Genomic DNA, 20254 nt, shown 5'->3' on the forward strand with positions numbered 1-20254 from the left:
CACAGGAATGAAATGTGTAGAACAGCAGAATGAGCAGGGAAAGGGTGGTACTCCTTTACAGACGGTTGCTAAAGGGGAAGGGGGAATGTTTTTATTGCCATATATATTCTGCTGTGCATAAGTTAGAGGACTTGACTTTTCAAAGCTACCAATCTAGAAGGTCTGACAGCACACACACAAGTTCTCAAAAACCATCATGCATGCCTTGTGGAATTGAATTTTTAAAATTGGAGAAGATGCACAATGAAATGCAAAATCCTATTTAGAAGAGAAATGGAGGAAATGTATTATCTCTCTCTTTTTTTGTATACATGTTTGTCTGCAAGAGAGGGATAGAGAGAGAAGGCCATATCCTTCATGAAAAAAGAGAGGGGCTGGGGATAAATACTAAATAGTTCCACAGCTGCAGAGAGGTTAGCTTGAGGTTGATGCTTTAAACGACAAAACTCTGCTAAGAAACCACATCCCTCAAGCAGCCTTGAAGCAATCGCTGACATTTAGATCTGCATCATTTCCTAACAGAGTATGAGCCCCAATGCACTGTGGGTAATCAAAGGTGGTGTGAGGTAGCTGCTTTACAATGTTCAAAGATCACTGCTTTCAAGAAGGGGGTAAATGTTCCATAGCCTGCGATAACTGGAGCATCATTGGGACCAACCCTAAGATGGTCTATCCTGCTTTTTAAAAAACACGATTATGCAGAGTTGTTGAAACAAACCAAAGCTCTCAAGACCCCTTGATCGTTGCCATCAATGCAGGCTAGACAACTGAGCCCGTCACACTTTCAAACTGAGCACCTCACATTTTTTTCTTCACAAAACCAATTTTTCAAAGCTCATTTACTTTCTGTCCTTAAGAATGGACTACGTCTGTTTCAGTAAGTTAGCCACACAGGAATCCTAACAAGTGCTAATGAGCTTGCTATTTATCTAAATAGACAAATGCCCATAATTATGACAGGCAGGATGAGAGTTGGAAGGGGGGCTTGTACACAACTCCCCATGTGAGCATCTGCTGGTAGCAGGTTGGTCATGTGTTGTCAGAGATGCTGGCGTTGTTCTCCCAGTGCAAGACTGCCTCCAGGCAGCACTTAACATTTCCCCCTTGGTTAAATGATAGACACTCAGTTACATGGGTGGAAGGGATGCACTTGAGGAACACCAATTGGGTGGGGGTTAAATCCGCCCCATGTCTCTGTAAACACCCGTGTCTAAGGAAGGTGACTTTTTTTTGCCTAACTATACCCTGGAGCGTAGACAGTTTCAAATGCACAGGCTTGATATAGGCACCTAACAGCAAGAAAACAACACAAAGGAAAGGGTTGAAACACCACAGCTCCAAATTACCACGCACACCACGTGTTTGTGTGTGTGTGTGTTTGTGTGTGTCAATTTATCACAGAACTCCCTGTGGAAGATATAGCCTGGCACTTAATCACATTTCAATTTGATGCTAGAATTCTGCTCCTTTGGAAACTGGCTTTTATGGAGACAAATAGATGTGCTCATATCATCTATTATCATATTAATAATGCTCATTGTTACCTTTAAGCTGCCCAGGTCAAAGGCAGATTATTATCTGGCAGTGACCGTCCGCCATTCAACCACTGCCACCTGCCCCAGTGTAAACTCTGTCGGAGGAAGAGAGTAATACCCTCTTTCATCTGTTTGCTGTTCTTTGTCCCCCATCTCCCCCCCACACACACATCCAGGAAAGGCAAAATAGAAACATCAAAGTATGTACTGAAGGCATGCAGACGGGGCATTGTTTGTGGCTGCCAAACATGACATATTGGCAATTTCTGTGCATGTTTTTAATCAGTTTCTGTACATGTTGCTGCTAAGAAAAGCAAACTGCTAAAACACACACACACACACACACACACACACACACACTCACTCCTGCTACTAGACAAAGGGAATTGCAACTGTGATAAGTCTTCTGCCTCACTCTGCACCAACACCCTCTGAACTCCTCCCCAGCCATCTAACCAAATATTAAGATATGTGTGAGCGGCAGACCCCATTTGGAGTGGGTAGATTTTCTGTTTGTGAAGCAGTAGTTTTCTGCTCTGCTTCCCCCCTTCCCTTCCTCTTTACTATTTAAACCCTTGACAATTAGCACTTGATGGATCAAGGGCCTAATTAATAGCAAGCGCTAAGGGAGGCGAAGTGAGCATGTGGGAAGCATGTGAGGAGGGGGAGGAGGAAACTGCTCCCTTAAGCAAAAACTGGCAGCGCAAACAATAAATGAAAACACAGCAGCAATGCCTGCCCTGTGCCAAAGGAGGTGGTAGAAACTGGCACTGGAGAGATTCTGTGATGGCACCATGCTGTCGTTGTTTTAGTTTCAAACCACACCTTTCTTTTTAAGGTACATTAGATGCAAAGTATCCCCAAATAGATAACAAACTTCAAATTTGTATTATTTTAGGTGCTACTCAAGGACAATGGCAAGAGCTTCTAAATTCTAGGTGATACAGTGATGAGAGGCAGTCCAATTCAAGATATGGCACCAATGAGAATCCAATATGAGCCTTTCCCCCTTTTTATACATAGGGTGGCCTCAGCAGCTTGCAGGTGCCTGCTCAGTAAAACTTTTTTTAAAAAAAATATTGCATCATTTAAAAGAATGACAACAAATAAGAAATGACTATTTTGTATCTATTAGATCCAAGAAAATGAATTTCAGATTTAATTGCATTCTTAAGTTAAGAAAAACCAAGTGGGAATTTGAGTCTTTTAACTATGAGATGTTCCCTTATTGCTTAGCCCTTAGATCAGGGGTAGGCAACCTAAGGCCCGGGGGCCAGATGCGGCCCAATCGCCTTCTCAATCCGGCCCCCGGACGGTCCGGGAATCATGAGTAGAATGTGTCCTTTTATTGAAAATGCATCTCTGGGTTATTTGTGGGACCTGCCTGGTATTTTTACATGAGCAGAATGTGTGCTTTTATTTAAAATGCATCTCTGGGTTATTTGTGGGGCATAGGAATTCGTTCTCCCCCCCCCCAAAAAAATAGTCCGGCCTACCACATGCTCTGAGGGACGGTGGACTAGCCCACAGCTGAAAAAGGTTGCTGACCCCTGCCTTAGATTGTACCTGGAATGAGATTGGGAACAGACCTTGAGTGGCTCCAAAACACAAGTAACCCACACTTACTCTGTTAACATGGATGGAAGGAAGGAAGGAAGGAAGGAAGGAAGGAAGGAAGGAAGGAAGGACAGATAACCACACACACAAACCATATCCTCCAAAACATGAGAACGTTTGTGCTCTAGATCCCTATATGGCTCATCCATCTCACCATGTTGGAAAGGAACACAGGTTTCTGAACTGGAACTCTGGAAATGAGTTCTCCAGAAAAATATAAACAAAACACGTAATTTTGTATAACATCCAGAGCTAGGCTGAAGGAGAAGTGTGACATGACTCAGGACTATTTCCGGGGCTATAGAGTGGAGGCTTTGTGTGAAGGAAAGGGGGCTGAAGAAGGTCCGTTTATGCCTTATAGGACAAAAGGTCTGAGATGCCTTGTAGTTTGTGTGAGTGCCCACTCCACAGATCCCCTCTCAATGAATTATTGCTGGCAATTACTATTTCCTGGAATCTGGCACATCTCTGCCAGGAATTTATAGAGAACATTTGCAAAGTAGGTTAGGCTGAGAGTTGAAAATGTTAACATTCTGTTGTCAAACATAGCTTTTGTCCTCAGCTGATTGGGGACCTGACCCTTACACGAGGTGCTGTGAGGAAGTGGACAGGGGGACTCAAATGCACATTCTGCCCCAGCCTTCTTGGTGTTCTGCATACTGTAGCAAGATTAGGAGCTGTCTGTGGACTACAACTCACATCATCGCAGACTATTGGCCAAGGCAGCTGGAGCTGATGCGAGTTGGGACTTCAACAACATCTAAAGAGCTGCAAGTTCACCATTCTGGGTCTAGATATTTTGCTAAATTGGCCCAGCTGGAAGGTGATTTCACAAGTACTCATCCTTAAAGGCTCCCCACTCCCACCTACTTGCTTTCCCTTCTTTTCAAGTGGCTCAGTCCCCAGTTCAGCTCGGCATTGAGATTCAGATCTGCCATCTTCAAGGTCTCTTCATTCAGTATTCTCCCTTCCAGGAAGGAATAGGAGATCTACACACAGCCCTTGCTCATCTTTTTCACGAAAACTGTCTCCATTATCTTTCTATTTGTTTCTTCTTCTTTTTAAAGATAACATTCAGATGACATCCACCTCCCACAGATTAAAACGATTTAAAGGCATATGCTGAATTTCAGGACTAGGACAGTAATGCTAACATATTCATTACAAACTGTGACAGCTACATTCATTCCTGTGATACCTTTTCAGCTGGGCGAGAATTGCAAAGGATGAAAGAACAAACACTGTCTTCCTAGTGTCATTAGAGCAATAGACCCACAGGATAATAGACATTTGAGACATGCTGGGAAGGGAAGCATTTGGAAATGACAAATGAACACACGATTCCATCTAATGCATACAGAAGAGATTAGCACATCTTAAGGGGCTTACTTTGGGCCATTTCACACACTGTCTTGGGGGGGGGACTGGTTTCCCACATGGGAACACACTATAAAGATCTGAAGTCATTTGGGAAATCTCTGCAGTACATCAAAAATATCTTTTAAAAACAACTGTTTTGGTGGTATGAAACATTCTGTTTTCAGAATGCATTATATGGGTACATGCTAAAAACATAACCGTTGAAGTGATCTGCTGTAAGTGGGGAAATGGTTTTGAGCATCCATGGATTTCTTTCTTCTTCTTTTTTTAAATGTATTTTTAATTAATTTTTACATAACAAATTTAAATTCAAACACCATTCACCTCCTCATTTAGGATTCTCTGAATTCCTTGACTTCCCTCCGTCCTTCCATGGTTACCATTGCCCTTCTTTTTTCCATCTGCTTAACTTATTTTCTCCAATTTATTTTTTTAAAAAATAGTCCATTTTCCATAGTTTTTCGTACATTACAAGCATTACTCAAATCCTGCCAAAGTTTTTAGTTGTTTACAGTGTTCTCTTAAATACATTATAATTTTTTCCCATTCCTTCTTAAAATTCTTCTCTTCCTGGTTTCAGATTTTTCTAGTCAGTCTCGCCATTTCGGCATAGTCCATCATCTTCATCAGCCATTCCTCTCTGGTTGGAACTTTGTCTTCTTTCCATCTCTGGGTCAGTAGTACAGTGGTACGCTTCAGGTTACATACGCTTCAGGTTACAGACTCCGCTAACCCAGAAATAGTGGTTCAGGTTAAGAACTTTGCTTCAGGATGAGAACAGAAATCGTGCTCCGGCGGCACAGCGGCAGTGGGAGGCCCCATAGACTAAAGTGGTGCTTCAGGTTAAGAACAGTTTCAGGTTAAGTACGGACCTCCGGAACGAATTAAGTACTTAACCTGAGGTACCACTGTATCCTTGCTGCTGTCGTCGCGTACATGAATAATAATTTCTGCTCCCTCAGAATCTCTGTACCTAAAATGCCTAACAAAAAAGCCTCTGGATCCATGGATTTCTTTCTATCCCTGGAAGCCCAGGCTGTTGCAGAGGCCAGGAGCTCTCTGTGCCAACTCAATCCAGCAAGAAGGCCGCAACTGCGTTGTCTGGAGAAGACCTAGCAAATCTCTTTCATGCCTTTGTAGTAGACTACAGTAACGTGTTGAAGTGCGGCTGCCCTTGATGATAATTTTAAGGTCTCCCCCAGTGCAGAAAGCAGCAGCCCATCTTCCGATAGGGTAGGCCACTGGAAACACATCCATCCCAAGTTCAGCATCTGAACTGGTTCCTTGTTTCCTTCTGGCACAGATCAAGGTGCTGGTGTGTGCGTGTATTATAGTTTTATTCTTTTTCATTAAAATGTACAAATAAAAGTCAAACGTAAAATGTAATAAATGAGTTCCAATCTGTTCCAATAATACAACACAACTTCTTCCACATTGCCTTCAACTATTTATATTCTTTAAGTTTATTAGATTCCTCCGTCCAGCCACAAAACTGAACTACTTTATATATAAGCAAAAAGGAAATTCTTATAACATTGGTAACACTACTATTTTCTTGATATTTAATTCTAATCCAAAACCTATACTGCTTTCCCACAAACAAGCTAACTGAGGCAGGTTCTGCTCCTCTCATTTTAAAGGATAAGTTAATTTGTTCAGCATGAAATTTTGCCAAGTGCTTCTCCATTTGTCCCCAATGGGAGCTGCTTTATTTTTACTTACACACATACACACACACACACACACACACACAAACACATCCATCCTTGTTGCTACCAATAAATTACCTATCAACTCTCAGCATTCAGGGCTAATACTGTATTTCATCAAGCTCAATAAAACAATAAATGATCCTTAGCATCTTTCCAAAATTGCCATATCTTTATACAATATATTTATTCATATAGTCTGGTTGATCTTTTTACCCTTCAACATTCTTCTGATGTATTTCCAAACTTCTTTTTAATTTTCCTGCACATGTATAATGCCACTGGTACAAATCCTTATTTTTTTTAATGTCGAAGCACTGCTGCATTTAGAGATACAACAAAAAATGCAACCATTGAGATACTGGGATTATGAACTGCTAGATCAGCTTTCCCCAACCTGCTGCCCTCTGATGCTTTTGACTCTCAAATCCCATCAGTCCCAGCCAGGATAGCCAATGGTCAGGGATGATGGGAGTTGCAGTGCAAGAATACCTGGAGTTCACCCAGCTGCTCTAGATATTCCTCCCATATATTAGTATATCTTGAACCCCCATCAATATATTACAGGTACTTGAGAGAGCTTGTTTAGAAGTTCTTAAGTTTAGGGACGCGGGTGGCACTGTGGGTTAAACCACAGAGCCTAGGACTTGCCGATCAGGTCGGCAGTTCGAATCCCTGCGACGGGGTAAGCTCCTGTTGCTCGGTCCCTGCTCCTGCCAACCTAGCAATTCAAAAGCACATCAAAGTGCAAGTAGATAAATAGGTCCTGCTCCGGCGGGAAGGTAAACGGCGTTTCCGTGTGCTGCTCTGGTTCACTAGAAGCGGCTTAGTCATGCTAGTCACATGACCCGGAAGCTGTACGCCGGCTCCCTTGGCCAATAAAGCGAGATGAGCGCCGCAACCCCAGAGTCGGTCACCACTGGACCTAATGGTCAGGGGTCCCTTTACCTTTTTAAGTTTACTCTAAGAGGTCCCGCTATCTTTCTATTCTCTTGGTCAGCTCTCTGCAGTCTCACTATTAAATTCATGATCTGTCTAAACACAGGTAGTCTGTTGCAGCAAAATAACAGTCTTGAGGCACAAGAAGACTTGCACAAATTTTCATGGGCCATGGCAATTTATGTTATAATGCTTTTGTCAGTCTCTTTGTTGCTCAGACTTCCAGACTGCATGATTTCTCTTATTTATTGGAATGCAATACTTTCATGTTCTTTTTAAAAAAATAATACATAAAGGCATATTTCTCCCATGTACTTAAATCACCTGTGCTTCTGCCCACGCTAAAATATTTGTGATGTGATTGTGACTTGTATTAGCTAGAAAGAAAAGGCTAACACATCTCTATGCTTATCCCAAATTCTAACAATAGAGATCCTCTTTCCATTTGCTCTTTCCATACCTTGGCCTCCAAGGGAATGATCAAAACTTCTTGTTCCAAGTTCCAGCACAAGTTATATTTACATGCCTCCAACAGCTGCTAAGGTGACACTCAGCTATGTTTGGCATCTCCACTCCTCCCTATAATCAACATTGCAGCAATACCCTTTTCTTTTAGACCAATTAATACATACTTGGTATCTGATTTAGCTTCTTTTGTTGCATAAACACCAGTAAAGTTACTAATAAAGAACAGATATTTCAGTCAGGTTTTCATTTTTAGCACTGCTTTGTGACTCATCCACGAAAGCTTTAACCTTTACCGTGTCTGGAAATCTTTGGTTGTCTTATGTAACAATGGCTACCATAATGTAATCCTACTGTATATTGACCGGGTGGGGTGATGGGGAGAAAAGATTCACCGGTGAAGCAATTGCCACATCCTACGCCCTTCCATTTCAACATGGGTAGGACATGAGGGAGGAATTTCTTCACGTTCTACTTTGCAATGGGAGGGAATTCCTTACACCAGTTCCAGGGCTGGCAGAGAGTTGAAGTGGTTCCTGGCACTTATCAGAGAAGCAAAGGGGTTCAGGGTGTGGCATCTCCACCCCTGCCCTATCACCCCTCCATACCTCCTGGCATGCCCAGTTCCCCTCTCCCCTGCCAGCAGAACATCACAGGTAGGACACCTATGACCATGCAACTTCCCATGACCAGGCCAGTGGACTTTGGGCAGCATCCGTATCATCCCACCAGTCTTTCTCTTTCTCTACTGCCAGAGCAGCATTCACGCCACTTCCCTGAAGCTCCGTGAGTTTAGAATCGCTCTCCGGATTGTTTTCTGTAACATCTGAAAGATGAATGACCCTGCCGCTTGGGAACCAGGAGGTGGCCAGCCCAACGGACGGCAAGCACGCGCCTTTAACAGGTTTATTCCGCTGGCAGGGATTCCTTTCAGAAGCATTTGGGTAAGTGCTGCACACCACGGAGTTCAATCTGCGCTAAGCAGATTAGTTCTTTACCGGTGAAAGGTTCTGGGCAGCAGGATAGAGTTACTCACCATGTGATATGAGGCGCTTGTCATTAGGTTTCACTGATAGGATATAATTATATGCTCCCTGGAGGGTACTTCTAATTGAATTATAGGGTGTCTCACAAGCATTCTGGGCAGTGGTTAAAGGAAGCTGAGCCGTTCTCGTGCCCAGAAGAAGATAGAGACACACCCTGTAATTAAATTAGAAGTACCCTCCGGGGAGTGTGACCTTACCTCATGAAGTCATTTGTTATAAACACGTCGATTGTTGTTGTTTTTTTAGTTAGCCATCTTAAGATTCACAGATTCCCCTCCCATATCCTCAGCTTGCTTGCCCCTGCTTAAATCTGAGATATGAGCAAGCCTATAGCTATTTTTGCACAGCTCTCTCCCACTCCCTTTCTCCTCCACCCGCGATTGTGTCAGAAAGCATGACACTACTGGAGGTGCTATTTTCACCCAGGAACAAAGATTATATATTCTGTCTGCAAATATTGGATGAGGAGTTTAAATGACTAAACTACACGTACAGTTAATTACATACCTGCTACCTGATATTTTCCACCATGCCTTCAATTGAAAACGAGGTTCTCCTGTAATCAAACTGGCTGTGCTGAGTTTGTTTTACACAAAGAAAATAGCGTCCTCTGTCTCAAGGCTCCCACCCCAAACGCTACAAAAAGAGGCTCTTATGTACGGAAAAGTAAGAAAGCTTTATTCAAGGTTTACAATGGCACAGGTCAGGCCACGGATACAGATTCCAAAGGCATGGTTAAAGCGTTCAAGAACAGCATCAGATTCCAACAGCAGACAAAAGCTGCAGAGGTGTCTCAACAAATGGTCACACCCTTCCAGGCAGCTTTTAAAGGCAGTCTTGGGAGACTCTTTCACCTTACAATATGGTGCATTTGGAGGGACAAGTGTCTGTTGCTAATGGTGGAAGCTCCTCTGGCTCCTCCTTCCCTCCAGCTGACCAGCCTCCCCTCTCCAGCTGGTCAACACCCTTCCTCAATGCTAGGGAATCTCCACTCCACTCTATTGATGGGGCAGGACAGGGAGACAGCAGGACTACTGCTCCTCCCTGACATCTAAAGGTGAAGGAGCAAGGCCAGAGTCCTTCCCCTCAGCCTATCCCTGCTGACAGTGCCTTCGAAGCCCTCCTCTTCTTCCTCCTCTGACAGCAATTGTCATCCTAGCCTCCAGTCAGTCGGGATTGTGGGGCTCATGACAATGCTCCGCCTCAGAGGGGTAGCTGTTAGTCTGTTGCAACATTGTAAAGGAGACAGTGCAAGAGGACAGCTATAAATATGTAGGAAGCCATGACCTGGTTTAACACAAGTCTGAACTGCAGTTAACTTAAAAGCAAGGACCCTCCATACATTGCTGGACTACCGCTCCCATTACCCCTAACCATTGGACATGTTGGCTGGAGCTCATGGAGGAGGGCTGCAGAGGAAAGGAGAAGATTTCACAATGTGCACCTCAACAGCTGAACCTCAACAGCAATATAAATGAATCTGGGCATACATGGCAAATTTCACTGTGATGCTTTGTGAAAAGAAACTGGAATTGAAAAAGCCAGTGCCCTGGTTTCATGTACTATGAAGCTATTTGCTCAAGTTCAGTGTTAACCACACTGAATATTGGCAACCCGTTTTATTTGCATAGAGATCCCAGAAATGAGCTTTGGGTACCAGTGATGCTTGCATAAAAGATGAGACAATCATTATGAGCCCCCAAAATATTCTGTGGGCCAGAAAGTAATTCCTAGCTTAGCCCACCTCACCTTATCTCCCCCAACCTCTCCTTTCCATCCAGTCTCCCTCCCTGATCCCCTCCAAATTGCCTCTTCCCATCCCTTTCAAAATAACTGACCTGTCAGGGGCAGCCAGATGCAACAAGGAAGGCCTGATCATCATGACTATTACACCAGTCAACTGACATATGTCAGGAATTCTAGCAACCTTTCCAGCACGATTCCCTGTTAGCCACCCTGTGTATTTCTGTTGCAACAGAAAGTGTGGTATATAAAATACAGATAGGAGCATCTCCACCCTCATCGTTCTGCCTGGACACTGAAGTCCAGCTCTGAGAGCCTTCTCGCAGTTCCCTCACTGCGAGAAGTGAGGTTACAGGGAAGCAGGCAGAGGGCAGTAGAGGTGCCCGCCCTGTGAAACGCCCTCCCATCGGATGTCAAAGAAATAAACAACTATCTGACTTTTAGAAGATATCTGAAGGCAGCCCTGATTACGGAAATTTTTAATATTTGATATTTTTTATATTTTATCACATGATGATGATGATGATGATGATGATGTTGGGAGCCGTCCAGTGTGGGCAGGATATAAATATAAATATCATCATCATCATCATCACCACCACCACCAATTATAAAATTCATGATATTGATTTTACCCATCATGAAATGTTGAACCTGGCATATTTTAAGATGTTACCTACATTTCAAGAATTCAACCTTGGGAATTCACTGCCAACTCACTTTATTATGATTATTTTAATTTGTATGCCATTTTATATTACTAGCGATCTCTAAGCATTTACATATTCCAACAAAAATCAACCTATATTGCTAATGTTTATTTAAATATCAACTACCAGAACTAGCGACAATAATTTCTTCTAATCTTGTGTGTGCGTTGTTGTTTTTTAAAAGTTCTTTCCAAATATGGGCAGATCCGATTTTGTACAGCTTACAAGGAATAGATAAAGTTTCAATTCAGAATGGGAATGTACACAAGGCTCTGTGAAAGAGGAAAAGGGATGGCATTCCTCATATGTCCTCACAGGCTCCGTCAGCATGATGAGTATCCCATTGTCATTCGTATTGTGTTTTCTTTATTCCTGTTGAGGCTGCCTCCAAAATGAAACTACGCTCCTATTCTTTATTCACCTGCTTATAGGGAGGTAACACCAGTTGCAAGACTTATTGCACTTTCATAAGCTAGAACACTTTCAGCCAGCCTCAAAGTCTTAGGGGCACTTTACATCCTGGCATTGTCCTATCTGCATAGCTGTCAACATTTCCCCCTTTTTAAGGGAAATTCCCTTATTCCGAATAGGATTCCTTGCAAGAAAAGGGAAAAGTTGACAGCTATGCCTGTCAGCTCATTTAAGAACATGGCAACAAAAAATACCGTACTTTTCCGTGTATATGACGAGGTTTTTAAACTCTAAAATAATGTTAAAAATCTGGGGTCATCTTATACATGGGAAGTGCAGATGGGGGTTGGGCGATTGGTTGCATCTGTGATCAGGAGCTTATCAGCGGTGATTTGGTGGGTGGTTGCATCAAGGGCTGGCTTGGATTGGCTGGTGCTGCGGCAATTGGGTGGGTGATTGGTGGCTGCGTCAAGGGCTGGCTTGGATTGGCTGCTGCTGCGTCCAATTACTGGCTGCTGTTGGCTTTGGCGATGCGTGCGATTGGCAGCGTTTGTCAGTCGGGTGAGTGATATTTAGCAGTCCCCCCCCAAAGAAGCTCAACAACTCTGGACCATCTCCCCCCATTTTCTTAAATTGGAGTCCCACAAAATAGGGGGCGTGTTATACACGGGGACGTGTTATACACAGGAAAATACAGTAATTTTATTCCATGAATACAGTGATTGTATGAGGCACATCAATCCTTATTGCGTGGCAAGTCCCCTCCCCCATGTGAAATGAAGACACCGGGCACATTATTTAAGGTTAATGGGCATAAAAAGCCCACAACTTTATTGATTACAGGAATTGAAAGGTATTGGCCTTAGGCATTGGCTCCTATCGACTACCCAGCATGGAGACTGGGAAGGGTTATCCACAAGCCGCGGGAGTCCTGTTGAAGTACGCCAACTAGGATCCCACGGGTGTCACCGCTCGGGGGCGTGCCGGAGGCCCTTACCTCCCTGGGTTTCAGACAAGGCAACGCCCCCCGGAGTCCTCTACCGGACTACCCTTTTCATTGGGGGAAGGTGATGGCGCTTCCTTCCCCCCTTCATTTGCATAACAATTACCCCCGCCAATGCCTAACCGCCAATACCGAGGAAGTTGTGACGTTTGCTACGAGGTAGGCGAATAAACCAAAAGGCTGGAAGTGCGCCAAGTTGGAAAAATTCCTACCAGGCCCCTTGCGGTGACCAACCGGAGTCCATAGCAAGGTCATAGCTAGCTAACCTAGAGGGTGGGTGGGATGGGAAAACCCGATCAGCTGCAACGGGGCAAAGAGGGCGGTCCCCAGGCGCGCCTGGCCTTAAATGGGCTAGGCCACGCCTCCCCAGCCCGCCGATTGGCGGGCAGGGTCGCAGGCACGCCCGGGGATTCCCTTGTTCTCGCGGGGGCAAAAGGTCAGCCCCCCCCGTGTGCGGGAGGGGGTGTCCCACAACCCCCTCTCCTCTGAAGTTCGGAAATGGCTTAACAACGAAGTCACCTTTTGAGCAAAAGAACATTGTTGCTGCTATCCATGGTGCTAAATGCATTTGCTCTGGACTGAAACCTTGACTTTAGCATGGAGACCCTCTTTAGTACAACCCAAACTACCAGGTACATAGGAAAGCAACTGCTGCCACTCATTGCACATGCTAAATTCAGCTATCTAAGCTGGTGAAGAGAAAATGCACCTCACACGCAAAAACCACATTCTTGCAGACTTAGGGTGCAAACACCCCTAGGTCAGGGGCAGCCAAACATATTTTGCTGCCTGAGGCAAAGAACAAGATTGCACCCCTCCTTGTTCCACGTGTGGAAGCTAACTGGCCTGGCTGTTGCATCTTATTTCAACACTGGTGGCAGGATCGCACCCCCCACTGCACCTGCAGGTCGTCTAGGGGGTCCAGGACAGGTCATGTAGCATACACAGCTCTGTCCGGCACCAGGGCTTAGGGGGGACAGCAGAGGATGGCCCAGAGTGGTAGAGATGCCCCTACAATACTACTACCAGTAACTATGAGTTGGATCCAAATAATAGCTAGTTTCACAAAAGCTTGCACAAGAGGTCGTGCAAAGGTTTACATAATGCTTTAATATTAAGGATCTAAAGCAGTTCTCATGATTGCACAAGCTCTTTGGATAAACATTTTCCACATTTGTAAGGGCACTTTTGGATTCAAATCCTTGTAAAACTAGGGTTAACACTGCAGCATGAAGTCTTACATTAGTCTAACAGTAGGTCCTGGCACGTTTCCCATTCAGGGGTGCAATACTCAGCTGGTGGATAATTTAATGACAGTGACGATGTTTGTACTACCACAGCATATGAGGTTCTGGCACATTTTCTGGCTGTATTAACATATGTACTGGCCTTTTTGCTGGAGGTTTTGAAGATGAGATTTAAATGTAAGGCAGCTATCAGGCATCCTTCCCAGACGATATTGGATGAGAAATCAGATCAACAGGTTTGCTCCCCATTAATATTTCCAGAGTCTTATTTAATACCTAAAATGAAAAGGTGTTGGACATTCCGATCCATACTGGAAACGAAAGTTCATTCTGGCAGAAATATATTCAATATGTGAAAATCTAAGGTTAACCACTATCCATTGGCCAGCTTTAACCCACATATGAGGCTCTGCCATCTCAGGGCATTGCCAGATCATCTTGGGACACTCTTTGGGACGCTGCGCAAAGAGTTGTTGCTGCCTCCTTCCCGTCACTTTTGAACCAGCACAAGCCCTTGGTGCGGCTCATCTGGAAGGAGCACTTGAGATCAAATGCAAGATTTGGTGTAAAGGCACAATATTGTGATATATAACCTTCAGTCTATGCCTTGTTTGGCTTGGTGCAACTGCTCACGGGATTCAGACTGGTCCATTCATGTTAATATAATTTAAGTGCCTTGAGGAATATGGACTTGTCTACTAAAGCACACTCAAAGAAGATTGTGAAGCTCCGGGTAACCTTTTCAAATTATTTAGTCTTTGATCAGACAGACAGACAGACAGACAGACAGACAGACACACACACACACACACACACACATGCATGCATGTGATAGTAAATGGGGCTGTAGAAATATCTAATTCTATATAAAGGAATTTTAGGGATTTTCCTCCCAGCAGCAGATTTCTCTCTGTGTGTGTTTATCTGATTGAAAGCCAGTGAAATAAAAATAGATCTTTCCCTACAAAATCTGGAGGGAATGGCTGAGATGGATTTATTTAGGCTGCAAGGCCACAGTAAAGGAGGGCTGATAATTGAATCCTTCTAGCTTTGTAGCAAAGGGATCCTAAACAAAGGCCTTTTGCAGACCTGAATGAATGGAAGGGCTCATATCACATGGATGCTTTTTGTCTGATCAAAAAAAGTATGCACTCTGCAAATCCAGTGAAATGGAAAGCCAGCCACCTGCAGGAACAAGGTTGGATCTGGACTCTAACCCCAACACATCTATTTTTAATGGGGCAAGGACACCTTTTCAACAATGGCCAACCTTACCTTCTTCTAACCATGAGATCATCAAGCAACACCATCACCTCTAGGCTGAAGTTCAGCCTACAGTTATGTATATAAAGAAATATGGGCAAGACCATGAATGAACCAGTATAGCAAAAGCAGATGGGAAGCGACTTTTTGCCTGCATTTCTAAACATCGATGGATAGATCTCATCTCTGTTCCATGTCACTAAGACACAGGATATAACAAGTTACTTCCTTACCACAGTGAGCAAGAGTAGCAGAACTCTGAAACCAATCACCAATTAGTTGTTTGACCTGAAAAAGGCCATTTTTAATCCACTTTGGGATAAGTTCCCTCTAAGATTATGCAAACACATGGCCCGTGAATTAATCTTACAGCCCTTCCACCATGGGCTGCTAAGAATCCTCTTCACCTATTATCTTCACTGTCAATGTATTTCACTCAAGCTATGGGTGATTTGGGACTCTGGGAGTTTCCCTCATTTGAAGTTGTCACACAAATCCGTTCACACGCCATTCCATTCCCTTCCACCCACCCACCCCTGACAGGATGCCATTTGTCCTTCACATGGACAGTTGGCATGTAATCCCCATCAGCACCTGTCAGCAAAGGCTGTAAGAGGGTAAAGATCAACCCAACGCTTCTCCTGTTTAAGCAATTGTCAGGGTGTCCCATTTCAGAAGACTGATTTCATGCATTCTTGAAACGCCACCACAATCACCTGATCCTAATCTCTAGAAAGCCGCACACAACACACACTGCTCCTCAGCCAGTCAACATGAAAACACCACGGATAATCTCCCCAAGTCATGCCAGCCAATGCACAGCCAACATTCACACTGAAGTGTTTCATACCATAAGTATGGTGTTTCATACCATAAGTATGTACCATAAGCACTGCATGTCAAAGGGAAAATAGATTTTTTTCTTAGTGATTATTAAATCCTGAAAGAAGGGGAGCTTATCTACAACCTATGACACATATCCAAGGAGCAGGACATAAAAGTAAATCCAACATTTACCTCCCCCCACCAAAAAAAGCTTCCACCATTGTGGAGCCCCTATTATACAAACCTTCAAACATCTATACATGCACGGGTACATGACACTGATATTTAGGACCTGTGTGTATCCTGTCTCTCATAAACACAAAACAAACTCCTTGATGAAACCATGCAAGTATCTCAATGTTTGGGATGCATTATTTAAATGGCTTGTCTTCAAACGACTGCAATCTCCTCCCTGGAAGTCCTTAATTGAAAAGGGTCATTTTGTGAAACAAAAAATTATAGAGGAGAAATTCTGGCTACGGGAAGCAGACCTCAGCCTGCTTACAAAAAGTTACAGAAGCTGTAATTTAAACTTGGTAAGTCAGTAAACTCATAAGAGGGAAATGTGTCTTCTTAACATTATTAATTCCAGGGCACTGACTGTGGTAATCAGAGAATTCCCAAGAGAAGCAGGAGAGATGATTCTTAAATAGCTCAGCCGACAATGGGCGGCCCACAATCCCTATAAATTAGAATCTGATGGGAAGTTGGGAGGTCGGCAGCAGCAGCAGCAAATAAGTGGCAAGGATGTAAGGCAGTGAATGGAGAGAAAGCATCTAGTATTGTCAACATTCAGAATTTACAAACACCCTGCTAGACAATGCTGTCTGCAATTATGAAATTCTTTAAAATATACACCTGTAGGTTTCAGAGGCACAAAGCAGTGAAACCATGTAACTTCTACTTAGGCATCTCTATCAAGAATTAGATACAGACTTACTGTCCTTGCTCTAAAGTCATGGCAGCCTCTCAAAACTGGTAACTTATCTGCCACTATATTCCCTTACTAAACCACAAGGACGTTATGTCTTAAAGTAGGCAGGCATCTGTACTGAATCAAGTATCTGTGGATTACTCTACACTCTTCAGAAATAATCTCTGAAGGGCTCCTCTCCAATTATAAATGGGACTGTTTGAATATAAAGCATGCATGTGAGCCCGTGTGGTGTAGTGGTTAAGAGCGGTAGTCTCGTAATCTGGTGAACCGAGTTCGCGTCTCCACTCCTCCACATGCAGCTGCTGGGTGACCGTGGGCCAGTCACACTTCTTTGAAGTCTCTCAGCCCCACTCACCTCACAGAGTGTTTGTTGTGGGGGAGGAAGGGAAAAAAGAACGTTAGCCGCTTTGAGACTCCTTAAGGTAGTGATAAAGGGGGATATCAAATCCATAGAACTGGTACACAGATTTGATGAAAAGTTTCAGTGGTGGTCACTTCATCCAGTGGGCTAAAAAGTAATAGAATTGTAGAGTTGGAAGGGACAACAAGGGGCATTCAGTTTGATTTGCACCCCCAAATCCTTGCTCATATTCTATGATTAAAAAAATAGAAAAATAAATCAGCCCAATCCATGGGTGCTTCTTCTGTTGCTATGTTTGGAAATCTGCCATGTTGGAAAGCCGTGATGTATGTGCCCTCCAAAACAGCGGCTTGAATTTTAAAATCAATTACTGGAGAAAATGGAACTTCATCTAGCAGGTTCACAGGCATCGCAGTGACAGCACAAGTCCTGCTAAATATATGTAGTTCTCACATTTGCCCTTTGCGGCATCACTTGGGGCAATGTGGCAGCTATTCAATGTTGCAGAATTGGCTCTTGAACTATTAAATGGATTACGTAAAAAAAGAAGAAGAAGAAGATCCAAAGGTCTAATGTGTTTGAGCTTGCTACTTTCCTAAAAGGCACTTCAGTGCATTAACCTGGACTAATGATGGGGATGGAATAAGAGGGATATGAGAAGGGCTGCCTGAGGCCCACGTCAACAAGAAGCAGGGGCAGTGGGAAATGCTTCCAGTGGCCTGGATGCTCTCCAGTGGCCTAGCACTCCTCACCAGAAGGCAGGATTCTCTGAGCAAGGATAAAGTACATAGGATCTGTAGAGGCTTGAGCACTGCTGTCCTAGACCTCACAGCTACCTGTCAATCAGCTCTGAAGCTGATAGGACAGAGCAGATGGCAGCAGAATTATAGCTGTTGGATGAGGCTAATGGATCTTCCATAGGCCCCAACCCAATATGGTGGATGGGACTGCTTAAGGGGGGAGCACCAGGGTGCAGACCTCACAGGTCTGTGCATAGCTGTGACCTCATTGCCACCTCAACTTGCCCTATCCCATGCAATGAGCTTGGAGACACTGCTGACAGGAGGATACCACTGTGTCCACCACCACACAAGCCAACACAGCTGCTAGTATGTGGCCAAAATGAACTCAGTTCCATGCTTACTAAGAGGAAGCCTGCAGAGGCAGAGCAACAGTGATGTAAGCTGCACACCATCAACGGGTTGGCACCGGTGGCAGTACCAGCCCGCCTGTGTAGAACAGCTGGGTTGTGGGATATGGATTGCTTGCAGAGTCACAGAAATTAGAACTCCCCTCAATTCCACACTCCTTCAACAAGAGAGTTACACAGAAGATCACCTATCCACCAACAACAGAGAAATAATTTCTCCCAACCCACCTCCCTAAATATGGGTGAGGAAACTTTGACCATACTGGAATTACAGAAGCAATAAGCAAGACCCGGCAGCAGGATCCGTCTGCTTCCCACAGAATTGAAGTTTGATTCAGGGGTCTTTTTATTCCCACATTCCACCCAAGATAAACATTTTTAGGGATTCAGCATGGTTTCTTTTCTTTTTAAATATTTTAATGATACACAAACTTTTGCCACTTAAGGAAAAGCATCCTGTGCAATCATCTCTGGTCATTGTCTCCTAAGTGGTAGGCAGTATCTCCAGGACAGAGCAAACTCCATTTCCTGACTCTTTAATTTTTTCCTGTATACCTACTTGATTGAGAACAATTGGGGTGGGGGGGCGGTGGGGGACATTTGTGAATGCAGCTAACCTAGTGCTGACATGGAAAAGAACAACAGAATTCTAAAGGAAAACAACTTGCAGTTGTAGCTGTTTCGCTTTACCAATCTTTTCTTGTAAATAGAGGTGGTCTTTAGGTTGCATATGACAGGTTTCCATTTGCCTTTTTTTTAAATCTGGCACAGCATCCAGAATCTCCTCCTGAAGGATCAGCTTTTTCCATAATGGAAAATTAGAGAACTATTAATTAAGCATGAAACTGTTAACATGTATAGTGCATTTTGCTGCGATGTCACTGGACAGTCACAGAAAATGCAATTAAATGATTGCAAGTGAAAGAGAAAAATGCCTCTGCCCAGGGGAGACCAAGTCAGACCATTGAAGCACCTAGCTCAGTCTGGTCTGTTCCTCTTGCATTCACTAACAAACCCTCACAGTGACAGAGGAATCAACAGAGGCAGGGCAAGTAGAGCAGCATAATAAATCTACTAGAGAGGTTGCTTTAACATGTATTTTATAAAGAGGAAGGTATAACAAATTAAATGTGTGATTAATAAAGCTGTGTCTGTTTTAAGCTTCAAGCTAAAAGAGATGATTACACTGAAGGCATCTTACAGATTTTTCCACCTTCCAACTTTATCTAAAATATCTTGCTAATTTAAACTGTAGATCAGAGGTGGTCATGCTACCAAACCTTAATAGAGGAATGTACATTGCTGTAGACTTGGCTAACAGAAGATTTTGTTTCCAAGAATAATTGCAATGTGCATCATCAAAGATGGTAGAAATCCCTTAGTATGTAAAGGAATTTTATTTGCAGGGGAGCACGTGAAAACTGCTCGGGTTTCCTACCATATTTCTTAAAACCTAATTAGAAGCTTTTATCTCTCTCTTGAAGCAACCGATGTGTTACTCAGACTCAAACTGAACTATCATTATTGGGGGGAAATAGTGATTAATTTGTGGGCTGGAAAGAAGCAGAGGAGAATGTAACTGGTTGGATAAAAAAACATTAAAAATTGTATCTGAAGAAGTGTGCATGGACACAAAAGCTTATACCCAGAACAAACTTAGTTGGTCTCTAAGGTGCTACTGGACAATTTTTTAATTTATTTTGATTGTGCCAGACCAACATGGCTACCTACCTGAATCTTGTAACTGATTAGATGAACCAGTAAGATCAGGGTATGATGACCAAGGATCTAGTCCTACAACCATAACTCGTTCAATCTGATAATAGCATGTGTCAATGACAATTAACTTGGGGAATATTCCTCTGGACCAAGACCCCAACTTTATTTTGGAATTTAATCTTGTCACAATTTTA

General features: G+C 43.5%; 1 protein-coding gene across 3 annotated transcripts in view; it reads right to left on the minus strand.

Moving 5' to 3' along the window:
- SLC8A3 (solute carrier family 8 member A3) overlaps nt 1-20254 on the minus strand; it is a 169933-nt gene that overhangs the window by 108572 nt on the left and 41107 nt on the right. The window lies entirely within an intron of this gene.

Source organism: Podarcis filfolensis, assembly GCF_964270895.1.
Source record: "Podarcis filfolensis genome assembly, chromosome: 1".
NCBI lineage: Eukaryota > Metazoa > Chordata > Lepidosauria > Squamata > Lacertidae > Podarcis > Podarcis filfolensis.